Below are 19,269 nucleotides of genomic sequence, written 5' to 3' on the forward strand. Positions count from 1 at the left end.
GCCTAATCACTGCTCGATTTTCATGCAGGAACATTGGGTCTGGGTAACTAAGGGTTAAGCGGAAACTACAATCTGCCTTAACTTGTAATAACAAGGTCATTGTCTTTTATGTTAAATACATGTAATTACTGGTTAATACCATGGTTATTACCATGCTATTACCCCCGAGCTGTAATGTAAAGTTCTACCAAAAACACAATTGTATTTGTAGATTGAATAAGGTACAAATAAGAGCTGAAAGCATATGTGTTTTGCAGTAAAAAAACAACAATTTAAAACCCGAAGATGCACGGTCAAATATGTGCTTTTACGCAATTGCAGTGAGGATTTGCTCGAAACGTGGCTGGGGAAGCAGCCACTTGCATATTCACATGCTCGATTGCCCGAATTCGATTGCCCATTATTCACATAATTATATTCACATAATGTTCTCAATTCAATCATGTCCTTATTTTGACAATACAAGTGTTATCTTCATTTCAATGTACAGTAGTTTTGATTGGCCAATATCAACAGTTTATCACAAACAACATTTTCCTGGCTGAGCACATGAGCACAACAATAATTACATTGGGATGAAATAAAATTGTAAATGAACATTATGAATGGAGTTGCAAATGAGCTCTGCAGTCTGTATATGGCTAAACCTTGGAATGGAATGGAATTGTAAATACAGTATATACAATCAAGTCTATAGAGCAAGTATAGTAAGTCATTTGTTGATTTTATTTCACTATATTGTGCCCTCCTCCTTTCAATAGGCTATGTAATCTCAGCCCTATCACATATCACATGTTTTAGTGGCAGCAATTGTTATACAATGCGACTGGATGTTTTTCTAAGTGTGATTTCAAAATTCTAACAATGCTAACGTGTAAGAAACAATCATGGAGGAATGTCAGGGAAGGAAAGGGATGTGGCTTTCACAGCAGCAAAGCTAGATTTTCTCTGCAGGGATATTCGATGTAATGTTGTCAGTTGAATGTCTTCTAATCAGGGACTAAATTCCGACCTGAGACACCAGGTGAGTCAACTCTCTAGCCTAGCAATGGAAGCAGATGATAATTTAACAGCTCGGGAGAAAAGAAAGCCTTTCACAGCCAGTGGATTGGACAGCCCTGTCTTAAATAGCACATGGATTGGGTTACACTTGAGCCTGAAGTATAACAGTGAATGCCTGTTGAGTGTGTGTTCGAGGCACAATGCTGCTACTCCTCTTGACAGTAATTGCCAAATGACTGTTGTACGTAGGCAGAGGACTCAGATGCACGACTCAGAGACAAAAACTTAAATCCAATAAAATAGTCTTTACTATCAAAAAAGGTTTGGTACACAGGTAGGCAGTCAATGGGTAGGCAGATAATCCAGCAAGGGGGTAGGCAAAGCAGGGTTTGGCACACAGGTAGGCAGTTCAAAGAATCAGGCAGGTAATCCAAAAAGGGGTAGGCATAAAGGCAAAGTCAGAAAAACCACCAGAGATCAAAATAACCAGGAATGCTCAACACTAGGAAAGAACGCTGGAACGCTTGACACAAGGTATAAAGACAAACTGGCACAGAGACAGGGGAACACAGGGCGGGGTAGAGAATCACACAGGCGGGAAACACACAACGGCAGGTGGTGAAGTGTCTGAAACGAGAGACAAGGTGAGGAAGAGAAAAATAAACAGGAAACAAAGACAAACATAAACTAAGGAGCAGGGCGAGACGTTACATGGGGGTTGAGTGCAGTTTCTCAGAAGCTCCTGATTGTGACGTACAGTATATTAAAAGGAGGTTATTTGCAGTGACGAAGGAGGAAACGTACATGGGAGAGGGTCAATTGCGAGCTTTTCACAGCTGAACTGGCTGAACATTCTACCATAGACAACTAGTGCGAGTACCAAGTTGCCTACAAGTGGTTGTGGCTTTTACCATTAGGGCAGATGATCTAGTGATGTCATTTTGGTGTGTACGTGTGCAGTGGTTTTTAATGTACAGGTCAAACAAAGCAAGTGCTTTTTCATTTGTTTCAATGGAGCACTGCTGTCAGGACTGCAGAGTCACTACCAATCTTCCGCCGTAGATTGAAGTCCCATCTCTTCAGGCTACATCTTAACGGTCCCTCCTAAAGACCTCTTCACCCCCACTACCCCCCCTGTAAAAGTTTCTCTCCTGTTAATAAAATAAAAAAATAAAAAATCCTTCTTCTAGCATTGTGACTGCCTATGGCCCCTGGTCTGAGCATTGATTACTTTATCTTATGATGACTGATGGATAGATGATTCACTTACTTAAACAAATGTATTTGTTGTAAGTTGCTTTGGATAAAGGTGTCTGCTAAATGCCATAAATTAAATGAAAAATGAAGCACGTTCAGTTCCCTTGCTGGTAGAAAATATGAAGATTTGTCATTGAACGGTAGTTAATGAACAATAGGCACCACGTGAATAACACATATTACAGCGGATGTGGATTGAGGTATATAGTATCGGTACAAATAGAGGGTAATTATGTTTTTTTTTAAACATTTTTGAACAATTCATTCATGAGTCAAAAGTGCCAGTTATTTTAGGCATTATGAATGAAAGGAGCCTCGTTTCTAGGAATTACTCATCAAATAATAGTACCTTGTTACAGGTAAGACATTTAAATGTTCATGGTTTATGAAAATTCGCAATTTTGAAGCCATGCATTCAACATGTTTGATCTGAGGTGGTGAGAATAAATAAATTCCATATTAATATTCTCTCATAACATGTTCAGCAGCTCACACATGTAACTGAGAGAGTAGGCAAGCTGAGGCAGAACACTTTAATTAATCAAAAGAAAAAACAGGCCTCCTTCCTTGTCAGTGAGAGAGAGAGAGAGAGAGAGAGAGAGAGAGAGAGAAAGAACCTGTGTAAGTGTGTGTGCAAGCAGACATACGTGCGCAGCATAACTACACCAAAGTCTGTTCTGCAGTGTAGTCATGGAAATTAGAGCAGTATATCTAAGCACATTGGTCCTGTTCCAAACCATCTATAAAGCGGTCGCGCTGCACAAATGAACCAAGGGTTGCATTCCATGTCATCCACATTGCAGTCAGGCTGCACAGCGCAGAAGACTGTCACGATGTGATGACTGACATGTTAAACACCTATCTACGGGTGTGAGATATGGTGCATGACTGCTGATGTGGCGGATGGCTATGGTGAGTATCGCGCAGTGATGTCAACGACCTGAAGTAGTGTCGCTACGTCAATGCCTACGTTTTGGGAGGGTAATTCTTACATGTGACATGGTAATGAATTCAGCCTTGGGCAGACGGATCGTACATGATCGCCTTACAGTATGGAGCTGATCACGGAACGTGGCCACCACTATAGAGAATGAAAGACACACTGTGTAAAAGAGAAATCAAGAAATAGGAACATTCAATATCTACAATATGTCTGTAGCCTTGCAAACTGTGCAGTTTCTCATTATCTCTTGAAGGGATAGTTTAGGTTTTTTCGATGTTAGACCTGATTTTCCACCTAATTGGAGTGTTGTAGTCTCATCCAGACACTTTTTGGGTCATATTTCCGTTCTTAAACTTTCTTTGGCTGGCTTCAATTTGTTATTTCCACTATTACAAGCGTAAACATATATTATTCAAACTGAGAATACTTGCTGTTTTGCCCTATTTTTTTTATGACATCCGTGCACCGCAACGTGCAACTTCTTGCTCACTTGAGTGGAACAACACAGACAACATCATTCGGTTGAGGTAGCTCGTCCATTCTATTCAAAGGCACAATGACAGATAATGTTTTACATTTTGCGTGGAGACGTTTTAAAAGGCGTTTTCTGTGCTTACAGGTGATCCCATGCATGTACACTGGTATGGCTAAATGCTAACACCGGAGCCAGCCTAAGAAAGCTCAAGAAATGTATGTGTCTGAAAAAAAGTGTCTGGATGAGCCTACAACACTCAAAGTGGAAAATGAGGTCTAATATTGAAACGTCTGTACTATCCTTTTAAGAGACAAGACCTGTGGTACTCATTAAAATAACCATACAAGATAAACTAGATTTAAACTTTGACTCTGCGCTCCCCTTTCAGTTATATTCATTATTAATGCTCCTTTCGGGTGCAGGTTACTTTTTTTTTGCGTTGTTAGACCGTTTTTACTCTCCAAGTTACATTTTGAATGTCATGACACATAATGCCGTGCACCGTCCGTCCGTCTGCGAGTATAGTGTGTCTGTTAAGTTATAGCCCATGAAAGTGGATTTAAAGGCAAGTATAGCCTATGTATAACTTTAGCTTTTAATATGTTGCTGAAAGTAGTTCCAAACTCAGACACCGGCTGCATGTAAACGTTTACAACCCTAAATCTGACATGAATTAATCATGACAGACACTTTGAAGTCCGCCTTATTATTCCTAGGCTTGCCTTGACTTTTCATTTGTGAGCTTGTCTGTGTGCTAAAACTGCACAAGGACGAACAGATTTTCATTTTTCTTCGAAGCTTAGAGAGAATTTCACTGATGGAATTTCACTGAGTTTACTTAAAACAATTTTTGTTCAAATAATGATACTCATTATTAAGCACTGACTGTAATACAACTGAAACAGCTATTGCAATGGGATATATTTGCTCTCACTTGTTAGTTAGGCTAATCACTGAAATAGTTAATTAATTTAATTAAACTGGGAAATGGATGTGAAAAGTTTGGACATTTCATCTGGTGTCCATACCGAGCTTCTTTTAATGTTTTATTTTACATTGTCTACTTCTTTGGAGCCTGAAGGACTCTCATTCCAGGACCTCAATGAACAACATCATATCATTTTGCTGTCAATACTTTCCTTTGTTTCCCTGTAATGTATATTGAACCCTGGGGGTGTTGGTGCGTGTATTCCTAATTGTGTTGTGCTGAGGAAAGAATTTCCTTGTTGACGGAAACATCACTCAGTAACTAGTTTCACAGTTTCGGGCATGCTCTAAAGGTCCTGCAGACTTTTGGCCAATCAATCAAATATGATAATTTCTCAGTTATTCACAGACACATCTAAGGGGCACTTTTGTTTTGTTTTAGGGAGGGTTGTGTGTTTTTGGACACAGGGAGGGTAGTGCATCCCCCCCCCCCCCCCCCCCCGGTTTACATTTGCCGTTTTGTAGGTTTCTCAATATGATTTACTCTATCCAAGTCAGCTATCCCACTCTGTTTGAATACGCCTCCCCTATCAAGGGGTGTAGTGGGGCCGGTGTTCAGAACTTTATGGAGGATGAACAGAGCTTGTATACATATTTCTGTGAACAATCCCCATAGTTTTTAAACGACAGACCATAATTTACAGTCCAAATACAATTAACAATGCATATTATTGCATGTCCTGCAATAAACGCGTTAGGGACTTGATGGTGGGAAACGCGTTCTATGTTGGCTGATTCCATGAAACACGGAGTCTCTGCTCTCTCAAAGTGAAATATGCACTTTGATGCATGGCAAATTTTACACAGGATAATGGTGGTTTTCCCAGTGTTATGGTTTGGTAGCAAACTAATTGCTGATTAAACATGTTGCTTAAAACGATGTAGAACTGCATGAAATGCTCTTATAGAAGATAACATTTTCCCAGACCCTCAAATGATGATAATTCTTTTTATGATAATGATTCTGTCATAGGTTCAGGTTGAAACGTCACCACTGAGTGTAGGGGGCCATGCTCTTATAGAAGGCCTAAACAATAACAAAATGTATTTTGGGTGGGAAAAATAGCACTACTCCCCTGGAAACACAAAACAAAACATGGCTTAATGCAAGAGAAAGAAAAGGTCCATTGTGAGAAAGGAACATTTTGTATGTGAACATATACGGACTTCCTTGCAATCACTCTTTCCAAAGGAGACCCTAGAGAAGTTTGGGTTTAAAATAGTTCCAAAGCATGCTTAAAATGCAGCCCTTTGTCTTGCCTCCTGGAGGAATTGCTGCTACCTTCAAATCAGTGGAGTCTGGTCCAATGAGGAAGAAGAGAATGGTTATTCCTTGAATTTATTCTTTGAATAAAACAAAAAGAAAAACTTCTGTAAGAAGAAACTGTGCATCTGCTGTACAAAATGCACTCAAACAGCACACACACCAAAACAAATCGGTTCAAATAGTGTGAAGTTTCACTCTCTATGGTTTCACCAGTGGTTCCAAATGGTTGAAAATGGTACTGCACGTTGAATGGGAATAGAGGAAACAGAATTTGGAGGTCCTCCTAACTGCTCCGTAAGCCCCATTCATTTGTGTTTTTACTTTTTCACTTTGCTTCAGTGTAAAATAAGGGGCTTATGACGTCAGGGCTCACACCAAATATGACAAACTGACATCTTGATGAAAATCATAAGTTTTTTTTTTTCATAGGCTAGCTAGTTCACTGACTTCACTGAGTGTGTGGAGTTCTTTCTGGCGCAACATTCTGGATAGAGAGAGAGAGATCTATTGAGAGATGAATATAACTTTTTACACATGTATTTAGTAATAGAAGAGAGAGACGTTTTTTTTGTTTGATTTTCATACAAATTATTATAATAACCAGTAAGCTAACCAGTCAGCTATTTATCTAATTTAGCAGCTAGTTCGTCGAATATCTTGAGGTGATGACCATTCCACTCCAAATACCAGTCTCAACTATCTCCTGATATAAACTGAAGCCACGTCCCATGTGTCCTCTCATCCCCTGAGGCATTAATGTTTCCTCTCCAAGCACTGTGAGTAGCTCAGTCAAAGTTTCTCATTACTGTACAGTATGTAGAGTAAATCACTTACACAAATGCAATCACATTTTCTGTGTTTGTCTTCACATTAAAATCATGTCCTGCCCTGAGTGGAAGAGTTGAGCTCTTCACCATCCATCCATAATGAGCCTATCCTGTACACGGCTCAGCTATAGCCTAGATGAACTGGTCCTATTCCCCATAATATTTGAGTATAAATGTCTTTAATAAACGTTTTAGGTTCAAATAATTTGTCTTTGACAGCGTTTGAAACAAGCTTTGCCTTCAATGTGCAGTCTGTGCCAATCTGTCACGTCTCCCATCCTCTTTAATTTTGCAAGTAACCAGCCTTCACTGCTTAAGATGCTACTCCGTGCCCCTGAGGCCTACTTGGGTTATACCATTTTTATCCATTTTGATCACGCTTGGGTTTCACATTTACTCATGGGCAGCCAGAGATACAAATCACGTCAGCAGTGGCTGCGCGGCCGCCGGCGGTAGGACATTGTAGGCAGAAAAAAACACTGCTCCTGTGGTCGTCATCATTATTTGAAATTAATTCATTGAAGGAGTAGGGCAATGGAATTACAAGAGGGGAGGGCCAATATTAAAAGTAATATTTTTAAAGTGGGGGGGGGGGGGGCGGGGTGGATTTATTTTTTTATTGGTGTCTCCATATGATGATACAAGCGTTACTCTGAAATAAATACACTTCCTAGTTGTTGTTGGAGTTTGTCTAGTTGTGAGATACACATGAAAATGATCAGACACCATATTAATCTTTGACCTGCATCTCCAAGAGTAAAAAAAAAACATGACAATTATGAATATCAAAATGACTCCACAGCCCCCCCCCCCCCCCAACTCAAACACACACATATGAATGCGTACATGCACGCACACACACACACACACACACACACACACACACACACACACACACACACACAATACCACCCTTCTCAAACAAAAATAACACAACTTTGTTTGTGTGCTGGATGTCCTGGGTAACTGATTATGAATACTAATTTCATCACAAGCATCTCCTAAATTAGGAGAAAACATTGAATTAATTGCAGATTCTATTTTAAAAGTAGTCTGTGAAGTTGGGTTTGTTTTACAAGATGTGCGCTTCATATATTGCCTACAAACCAAATAAAAATGCCTTGCAGCAAAAGTTCAGTCATTAATAGGCTACTAATGTTCGGTCAAAGACAAAGGACAATGACCTCATCTCAATGAGATGAAAAGAGGGAGCCGTCTGCTTTGATGTAAAGCAGAGTCAAATGAATAACTCAAGGACAACCATTGGCAGATAGATTGTAAGGCCACTGTCAACAATATAAGTATGATCAATATGAATGATGAATATGTATGATGAATATGACCTCTAAATACCTCAACAGGAGAAGAAATAAAGTGTCATACCTTATAACAAAAACAACAAGGACAAACGACTGTTTATGTAGGAGACTTTCAATCCTTGAGCACCTCAGATACGTCTCAGGAATCAAAATGTTATTTTCATGTAAAAATATATTTGCTACATTGCTTACATTTTGTTGGGGACCCAGTATGCAGAAATCAACTGATTTGTTTGGTTGCATCAGCTAATGCATGCAATCAATTGCAGATAATGACTTTCCACATTGCTTTGTCAGAAGTGAGCACATCTGGATGGGAGTACAGAAAGTCACTGCCTGCAATGATTGAATACCAGCCCAATTGCATGTTAGGAAATGTTAAAGGTCCAGCATGCCACACTGAACAATTTAAAACGTACATATGCTACATTTTCCTATAACGTCAAACATATGCATTTCCTTGGAAACAAACCAAAAGTGAAATAAGCACGTAAAGGCCTGTGTCCTAACAGACACCAGATTTTAGAAACCGCTTGGTCTGGACTGATTCAGCACTCTTCACTGAACGTTCTTCGTCATGTGATCTCATTCACTGATGGCTACCGATTTATCATGGCCATTAAGCAATATTTTAAAGCTTAACAGGGTGATTTTTGAAGAAAGTTAAAAGCTGACATCCATGCTCATTTTCCTGCACCCACGCTGCACCTAATCATTGAGAAGCTATTTTCAAAGACCTTACTATGCTGCTCTCGTGTGACGGTGGAGGTGGAGGTGGAGGTGGAGGTGGAGGTGGAGGTGGGCGCAACAAGAGGTGGACGTGTGTTATTATATTATATTAAATAACTTGTGCGCCTGACTCATACCACTTTACAATGGACTGTGACTTGGTCAGAAAACGTGATGAATGAAATCAGGCTTAATAATTGAAAACAAAGACTGACTTCAAAATGGGAAAATGAATACATCATCAAAAGAGAAAATCAGCTTGCGCCCATTTGAAAATCACTTCATACTGGACCTTTAAAGATATGTCTTGAGCCTTAATTAGGTTGCTCATGGCCATGTAGGCCAGGTGATTCTGGTGGGCTTTGCTTTTCCTTAGCCTTTCAGATATTTCTGGCATATTCCATGCATCAGTAGGCACACAGTCACTGCTGCTTGTCAGGAATATGGGGATGTTGGTAGAAGACAAAGCTTTAGAAGTCTGAATCAGCAGCACACACACACACACACACACACACACACACACACACACACACACACACACACACACACACACACACACACACACACACACACACACACATGTGAAGGGGGAGCTATTCTGCCCCCCTACATCTATCCCCAAGGAGACAAATGGCTGTGAGCTCTGTGGGATGTCTTGAGAGGTGTTGGAGCTGTGATGTCATCAGTATAGAAGTAATGGGATTAATTCTAATTGGGTCTCCTTGTTACTTCTTTTCTTTGCAATGTCATTTGGTTCTTGTCATGAGCTGTGAGTAGCATTGTTTGAATGACCTGTGGTCATCTCTGTATCTCTCTGTCTCTTCTATTTGCCTTGTAACAGTTGTATAAGTATACCGTATTATTAAAGCCTCATTTGATTCATTCTATTTGACCATTCTTGCACTAAATCAGCATAAACTCAACAACTCTTTGCACATAGTGATAATTACGCTTTGGATAAAGGCGTCTGCTAAATGCCATAAATGTAAATGTAATGTATCAATATTAGATATGCTTTGCTATTAACGAAATATAACCAAAACTCTCAGCCAAACCTTCACATGGAAACTGACATTATTATACACTGACTACACATGCACCTCATAACGTACATCTACACAATGTTGTTCATGTGCACGCACATAAGAACTGCCTTCCATTGCAGAGAAGCATAACATGAGAACAGTTTGCTGCAACACCACACCATTCAGAAGTCTACACACTCCAGTCTTCCCTCCATCCCTCCATTTTCTTCCCCCCGTGTGACCGCCACGGTTCTCGGCCAGTGCTCACGGGATAAGTGATGTGACAGACTCTAACGAAGGGAGACAGGTGACACACGTTTGGGATGGCATCCCCCAGGGCACCCGGCCAGCCAGGAAAGGGGACAGTGTGAAACGCCACTTTGAATCAGCAAATCAGAATGCCCGAGTTGAGATAATGATCACCCGCTAGGGTGTGTTTGTGTGTGTGTGTGTGTGTGTGTGAGAGAGAATGAGAAAAAGTGTAGTGTGTTTGTGAGGTTGTGAATACTTGCTGATCAGACATGTGTGTGTGTGTGTGTGTGTGTGTGTGTGTGTGTGTGTGTGTGTGTGTGTGTGTGTGTGTGTGTGTGTGTGTCTGCACTTGAACTAGAGAATTTATAGATTTTCTGTACAGTATGTGTGTAAACAGGTCTGTGCATACAGATATTCTAGGAAGACCTCACTGGGTTAATGACACAATAATAATACCATATATTTCTGACGGCCTAATAATCTGATCAATATCAAATGAACACATTCAAGTCTACAGGTAAGAAGCTTGTCTTTGTTTGAATCACCAGAGAAACACACACAGGTAAAAATACAATATGTTTAAAAGTAAAAAAAAAAAAATCAATACTGTATTCACAGAATAAATTATAAGGACAAGGAACATACTTGATACAAGATCACTTGAGGGTTGCATTGAATGGATACAAGCAAGTTACTAAGTGATAGTAATTTGGATTGAATGGAATAATGTTGTTATTGACTATACTAACAGAAATAAAAGGGCCAAGTTACAGTGGTATATTCTTAAGCAAGTTCAGTTTAGGCAGTGCAGTTAATCTGTCAGTATTATATCTGTCTGCCTTAGGCATTCCATCACTTTACCTAAAGCAATCAAAGATGACTTTGTAGTGGCTTATATGTCTGTTATAACACACTATAACAATGATTATGATTCAGTAATAATGATGTGCTGCTCATTGACAAATACATTAGAAATGCATCACCCTGATGATCATTATAATGCTCTGGATCCTTGAGGAAAAAGTGACCACCAATTGTTGAACACTCTGTCACTGTACATTATAAGTGATTATGAGTATACTTATAATGTGTTATGAGTATTGTTATATGGAATTAGAAGTCTAAATAAGTCTTTATGTGTGTCTATAACTTATCATCGAAAATGTTACCAATGTAATTTAGGGACGGTTTCCTGGACAGAGTTTAATTTTAGTCAGGAGTAGGCTGAACAATGGAGCCTCTTAATCGTGCACTAGATTGCATGTCTAAAATGGTTGCCCTCTGTGATGTTCATGGGTCAATTACCAACAATGCCATTGACTAACTGCACTAATCTGCAGTTAAACCTGCCTCTGTCTAGGTCTAATTTAAGCCTTCACTTACATCTAGATTAGCTCTAATCTTCCTTCTGGAAATCAGACTTTTTAAATCTAGACTAGGGAAAGTCTGAGACTATTGTAAACCATGTCTGAGAAATGCAATTTCCGTTAGTCCAGTTTAAAAGTGCAATGTAGTCTAGGATTAGGGTTAATCTGTGTCCGGGAAATTGCTCCATCATTTTTTAGTGGTACGTTGGCAGTCTCTACTGAGAGGGAGCCAAAAGGTAATGCCTTGCTCATCACCAAGGCTCAGTAGTGGGTGGAGGATGTCGCCAGGTATCCTGGCCATCTTGCAGATTGGTCGGAGGGTAACTCCTTGCTTATCACAAAGGCTTTAGTAGGGCGTCAAGGCTCTTAGAAAGGATCCTTGCCATAAACGGTCAGTTTCCCTCTGAGCAGTAGTGGACTCCATGCCATCTGGAGCCACTCCACCTGTAGGCTGCAGGGCCAGTGGATAGGCCGGTCGGTCCTGTGGGCCGCGGGGCCGCTGAGCGACGCAGGCCAAAATGAGAGACACAGCCCATTAGTCCATTCCTCCTTTATCACCGCGGTGCATTGCGTTACTCGCTGCAAGCTTTCACTACAAATCAAGGCTCCTTAGAACAGCCTTTAAAAATGTATAATGGCAATGAATGTATTCATAACACATCCAAATTTGGTGGTTAAGTAGAATGTGTCTCTCAAAGTTCTGCCACATAAAACAACAGCATGCATCATTGATGTTACAGGCAACAATATGTGTGAATAATGTAACAAACACCAACACGGCAATAGCTGCAGCATTTGATGGAGAACAGCCGGAGCAGAGGTTGAACCAGCCCCACTTACTATACAGGTCCAGACCTCTTGGCAGAGACTGTTGTACACTTCAGAGAACAAATTGTACACTATTCGCCCTCTCTTATGAAAAAGGCCTATGTGCAAAAACCCAACGCGATTAGGGGGTGCACTTCCAACAAAAGCCTGAGGCCGCACGAATATCCCACTGCTGCCACCAATGTCCTGTAGCGATTGAGGGAGTACAGCTGGTCAGGGCAAGCCCCTTCACAGTATGGTTGTGGGTTTAGAAGCCCTGCCCTGTCTGTTTCCACTCAATTGCTACACAGCTGCAGTAGGCCAGTTTAAAGGGTTGCCGCTTGTGTGGCGATATGTAGGCGCCATCAGAGAATGTGCAATAAAGTTCTATAATACATGGAATTACCTGCTTTTATTTCTCACATTGACAACGTGAGTGTACTGTAGTTGTTTACAGTAGTTGTTTCCTCCTGTTCCCTAGATCCCGTCTCTCCTATAGGCAATAGGCTGTAATAGGCAAATAGTAGTGCTTATTTTACAGTACAGCCTTTCATTCTTTTTAAAACCACAGCAGTTATTTTGCAGTATTATTTGAAAGCAGTCCAAGTATTGGTTGTTTTGGGATTAATGGGAGAGTCATAGAGGGACATTTGTATATACAGCGCTTTCGGGAATTTCACTTTTTCCTCATTTTGTTGTGTTATAGACACAATTTAAAATGGATTAAATTTAAAAAAAACACACAATACTCCAGAATGACAAAGTGAAAACATGTTTTTAGAAATTTCGGTAAATTTATTAAAATTGAAAAACAGAAATACCTCATGTACAGACGTATTCAGACCTTTTGCTAAGACACTCTGAAAATTAACTAAAATGCTGAAATGTCATCAACAAATCACTCAATAAGTTGAATTGAGTCCATCTTAATGCAAGGATAATAGTTCATGTAATTTTGGAATTAATATCTTTGTTTTTATAGGGTCTCTGATTTGCATAAGTATTACAGATAGGCCTACTGCTAACCCTTACTGTTAGCTGGTTTAGGCAGCTAGCGGTGGTGCATCTCTCTGCTGTGACTATCTGACGACTTTAACAAAATTAACTTATCCAATAGTGGATTTGTCAGTTATCACTGGGTGGTACACTTTTATTTAATATTCCCCAAATATTAAATCATGTTGCCAGTTATGATAGAAAGATGTTTGATTGAGCAGTGTTTTAGTGGGGGGACCGGGATTTCTCCACTGCAGCCTCCACTCACTTTGGAACACTCCCAAACCACATCAAAGAATCCAGAACGCTCTCTTCCTTCAAACGATTCCTCAAAACCCATGCCTTTAAACTTGCTTTTAATCTTTAACTATTTTTTTTATGTTGTTTTTACTGACTGTGTTTTTGCTTTACTTATTATTTATCTATCTATCCTTGTTCTCTCCATGAAATGTAGTGAGAAAAGCACCATACAAAATAAATGCATTATTACTTTTATTATTATCATTATTATTATTACATTGTGTTGATGAGAGAAGACTGTCCTTGCTGAAAATGCTGAAAATGTGCACCCTATTATGATGTAATGATAACAACTGTAGGCTACTTTTCTATCCAGTCTCAATCCCACTGAAACCCAAAATCCTTATTCCTCTCTCGCATGGACATTTATAACTTCATTTTCTAATGAACATGTTGCATTATTAAAGCCGATTTGCGCTTATTCATGTCAGACTGTGCTAAAAAATCCCCCCTGCATCTCTGTGCTGTGACAGAACGTGTGATGACAGTATGAGAGTAGACAGGAGTTGGTCCCATTGCTTGGTCCTCATTAATATAACCTGATATTTAAACAATTTCCACTCTTCATCTCTGTTATTCATGAGCAGCTATAATAAACTTGATTTTGCCAAACCGTTCTCTTTTCAAACATCCTTCACAGCTCTTGTCACCACCTTGTGGTGGCTTTAGGCAGCACTTTACACCTTGTGTGGCATTGAGGTAGACCGCCGCTGCGATGGCGGTGTGGACCTATTAACCACTGGCCCACTGTACCATAATTACCCAGGCACATTAGCATGGCAAGCAATCACCAGCAGTGTTTAACATCACAAAAACCACCAATATTATCTCATTTACAAAATGTGTTGCAACACATTCAATGTAATTCATACAAAGATCACACTGTCAGGCACTGTTGCTTTCATATCATACCCCTGTTCAATATTGATCCCAGAGGTTTGTTAGGATGCTGCCCCCAGCCAGGGTTTAATTCTGACAGTTGAGCAGAAATATTGAAAAAGTCACTGATCCTTAAACAACTCTGTGTGTGAAAGCCACACTAACTCCTTACTTGTCAGTTATTAATCCAATGATCTTCCACTTTGTCTGTTTTATCCGATCAACCTTTACAATTCTGACTGGAGTCTCTTCCCCATTAATGTTTGGCGCCATTTTGCTGCATTCAGACATTCATTGGCTAATTGTTGCCTGCTGAAAATGGAGTGCTCAGTTTAGACACATAGGAGCATAAGGAAGTTTCTTCCAGGCTACAAGCATTGTTTACATATGCAGAGCTGCAGGTTGCCGTGGTACTGTATTATAGTGCTCCATTTTCTTTTATCAAATCAAATAGGGATGGCGAGTTATCTGAACGTTCCTGATACGGTAGGTTCAATCAATATGGGGTTTGAACTCGCACTAGAAGCAATTTGACCTTGAATGCAACAAAAACATCACAGAGACAAGAATGTCTGATTGAGCGGACATTTATTCAAATGGGATTTTGTATAGTAACTCGTAAAGCTGACTTAATCCTGTTTTAGTCATCCACAGCGTGCTACTATTTCAGAGGATGTGGTAGGTATAAAGGAATGTGTTAGATGTACAATAGCCACTCAGACATGTTATCAAAGATTCTGTTGTTACAAAGTATGCTTTTAAGAAACAGGCAATAGCAATGGTTGGTGGCAGGCATTTCCTTTTTTGTAAAATGAAGAAGTAAGATCGATCTTTTTAGATTACAATCTACGCTGGAACAAGATAAAAGTTGCACAGGTAAGTCTCTTATGTTGTAGAAGTTATTTAGTTGGTTCTAACATGGTGTGTATGCTCATTTCAATCAAGTCTGTTCAGGTCTTATAACTGAGACAACAAAGAACGACATTCTTCACATTTATTTCAGGGATATTTTGTCCTTACTTTGAAATGGGAGTAGTGAAAACGTTTTAAAACCACTTGGCATTAAAGAGAAATATGGCTCTGGAAAACAACCTCTCTCTGAGCTAACCTGTGGGGGAGAAGACCCAGGACAGAGAGCAAGAGAGAGAGTGGGGGGACAGAGACTAATGCTACCTTGTGGAAATATAGTTGTTCCACAGTTTAAGTGGAATTTACTGTCCAATGATTGGGCTCCCAAGGGAAAGGCCATCCCTGGAATAGTGCACAAAATTGGGTCCAGGTCTTGCTCTCATCAATAAGTCATTGGAGGCTGGCTTAAGGGTTGTGGGCGGGGAACCGGAGGTTAATCAAGTAGAGAGAGTGCCGTCCTTGGCTTTTCGAGGCCCAGGGCACAACAAACAACCTGAGAAGGGCATCGAGTGGACCATTCTCAGATGTTATAAAACTGCTTTATAATTCAATATAATTATATTGCAATATAATTCTCCTTCCTCTGTCTTTTTTGGTGAGCCGGACGTTACTGACAAGGAGCTATGATGAATAAGACTTGTCCTAACCTTACAGGCACATTTAGTGAAAATATTAAACACCAGAGCAAAGACAGTTGATCTAATTCACTACCAGATATGACTGGAGCATCTCAATACTCTAAAATGGCCTCCTCTCTTCAATTTCTTCCATTCATCTGCACTGATCTGAAAACACAGGATAGGTGAAATCAGTGTGGTAGATTCAGGTCCAGTTTTATGACGTCAGTGCAGATGAGGGAAAGGGGACAAGGAGAGGAAGTGGCTTTACTTGTTGAGGTGTACTAAAGATTTTAGAACGAAGAAGACGGTTTAGTGGCTCGAAAACCAATGGGAGCCGTTTTCCACCGCAGAAACTTAGTCACTGCAGGCATACACAGAGGTTTGTCAGTGATAGGTTTCATAATTCGTAATATACATTTGTGAAGGTAGCTGGACAACAAACTGCAAGTACGTGGTTAGATATTTTAAATTGTGTCACAAATGTTTTTATTCATGCATATCGACAATTATTCACAAGAGCAGAGGATCTCGTCATACTGTGTAGTCGTAGGGCATGAGCCGAACCCCCAAATTGAGAAGTTCATCGATCCTGGCGAGGGAGGAGCTGCTTTTTTGTATTTGAGTCTAAATTATTTATAGAAAGCCTGCAAAATGTGTTGGCATCACTAGTTTGTGTACATATTCCTAATAACGTATCTTTTAATTATCTGTCTGCTCAGGCATTTTCGTCTTAGTACTTTGTTGGGTACATGGCGAATAGGGTTTACCCATCTTTAATGCTAGGTCTGTTATTTGCATTAGGGTCTTCTAACCTATTCAATCCATGATGTTCAGAATTTGACCACCTGTTTTCTTTTGACCACTACACCCCTGGATGGGATTTTATGTTTATTCCAAAGTTTATCCTGTCAAGTACAGTAGCAGTTGATAAAATAATAATGATAAGTATGATACGAGTCAGCCAAACACCTCAACTCAATCAATTATTGTCCCAGTAGAGAAATACATTATTCAGCCAGGAGTTGATACATTCTTGATTCTTGATACAAGAAAAACATATTCTAAAAATATTGAGGCAGCATGTGGGGTGATGTGGTATCACAGCCTAAGGAGCAGGGTTGATTAACTGGTACAGAGGCTCAAGGAGGCAGGGTAAAGGTCCAGACATACGTCTTTATGCGCATAGGTTAAATAAAGCATATCGTAGATTAACTCAAGCGTTCACAACCACTTACATCAAACATTCTAAATAAAGGTGGCCATAGAAACAGCCACATGCTACCTCAGTACCATCCAACCTGTGTGGCTGCAGCAGCTACTGAAAGAAGGGTGAGTGGTAGGAGCAATAACTTTGATTGATAATCAGTCTCAGCTGGGTCCATCTAACCAGCCTATGCCCCCAAAATGGACGGGCTTGTAGTGTGAGGAGGGCCAGAGAGGGCCTCATGACATCAAAATATACATACATTGATACATACGGTACAATGACACAGTTCACATCACAAATACACAACTGAGAATTATTTAAATGAAAGCTGTACAAGGAGAACATTTATGGCTTGTATCTGTCAGAAAAAAGGGTGGAATGACTGCAGGTTTGTGGTAGGGGTGTGTTTCCTCAAGGGGAGGTCTAATCCGAGTGTACCTCACAACGTAAGTGGGGTCCTGAGGCATCCCTATTATGGCTGCCAAGGGGATTGACTCCTATGGCACAATGTCGTCCTACTTGGTCTTCATGTTATTTTTGTATTGCAATACCTCATTGTGAATTTGAAAGACTTTTGTATAAATTGCAAAGATTATTAATTAATTAATTCAGAAGATTATTTCAAAGTAGTATGACAGTAGAAGACTTCAGGTTCACAATGAGGTATTGCAATCAGCAATCGAATAATGCTAAGACTGCCCGCGGGATGACTTTGTGCTGTAGGAGTCAATCCCCTAAGCAGCCTCAATTGGAGACAGTTGTGTGGCCTGCTCTGTCTAGGGCAGGTCCAGCTTCAAGTCCATATTGGTGAACAGGGCCAGATCTCAGGTGAGATAGGGGCAGGTAGCAGGGCTGATTTGCTCCCTTCCTCATCAGGGGAAGCCAGGTGAGAGGGTAAAGACTTGTATTAACCAAGTTAAAGCAATACGGCATAGCATTGCAGATGAGGAGATAGATGAACTTACTAGCTATATATAACTGTGACAAAACTACTGTACTAGAATAGAGACAAGAGATGATAACAGGTTTTGGATTGGTTTACTATTTAGTAATGGCCCCGGTTTGCCTGATTGACTATCAAACGTGTTTAAAGTTGTTATGCAAGAATTGACATTGCCAACGAACGAAAATGTGTTGAGAAAAAATATATGTAGTCGACTGGAACTTACACACATTTAGCTCAAATCAATGTGGGGGACAATGTGCAGATATTAGTAAAAAAAAATAAAAAAAGGAAGATGAATCCTCTGGTTCCTACTATCTCTGTGGGTGCATGCGCACCCATTGAAAATAAACTCTTTCCAAATGTGTGGCCATCTGCTGGTTAGGAGGGGTAAATGCTGTCTGCCCTACTGCAGGTTGAACTCTGATACCTTGTCATCTGGACGAACGCAGCAGCTTTGAGGCTGGCAGTGGCTGGAGCTCAGCATTTTCAAAGGCCTCTCCAGAAAGGAGCTCCCCATATTACTGTTCCAGTTTGTGTGCATGACATGTCTGTGGGTATTCATCTGCTGTGTGTGTGTGTGTGTGTGTGTGTGTGTGTGTGTGTGTGTGTGTGTGTGTGTGTGTGTGTGTGTGTGTGTGTGTGTGAGTGTGTGTGTGTGTGTGTCGGAGAGATTTTTTGTGTGAGAGAAAGGGAGAGACTGCAGGAATGGCCTGAGGCTTTCTTTTCAGTCTCTGTGCAGACACTCTTCCATAACTGTGATTAAACAAAGTTCTATTGTAAGCTATACAACTATCTCTTACTGGCTGTGGTTGAAGCCATTAAGGACCAAATTCTGTCAAAATATGTCTTACCGAAATGGCGATCAAAGCAATTTGAACCAGAGCCATAGAGTTTCACCATTGTAGCTTCCAACAATAGATCAATGTTGAAATCCAGTATGTTACTATAATGGTTATTTTGCTGAATACTGGATAACCTGACTTGCCTGCCAAGGTAGTTCATTAGTAATGACCTACCTACCTTTGAACCAAATGTTATTGTTGAATAACCTTTATGGGTCTTTCACAAACGCTGTACTTCTGATTCAAAGCTGTAAAAACCCTCAGCTGTAAAAACAGAAGCTGATTGAGAGATCTGAATACATACTAATTTACA

Source organism: Argentina silus (genome assembly GCF_951799395.1).
Source record: "Argentina silus genome assembly, chromosome: 16".
NCBI classification, from domain to species: Eukaryota; Metazoa; Chordata; class Actinopteri; order Argentiniformes; family Argentinidae; genus Argentina; species Argentina silus.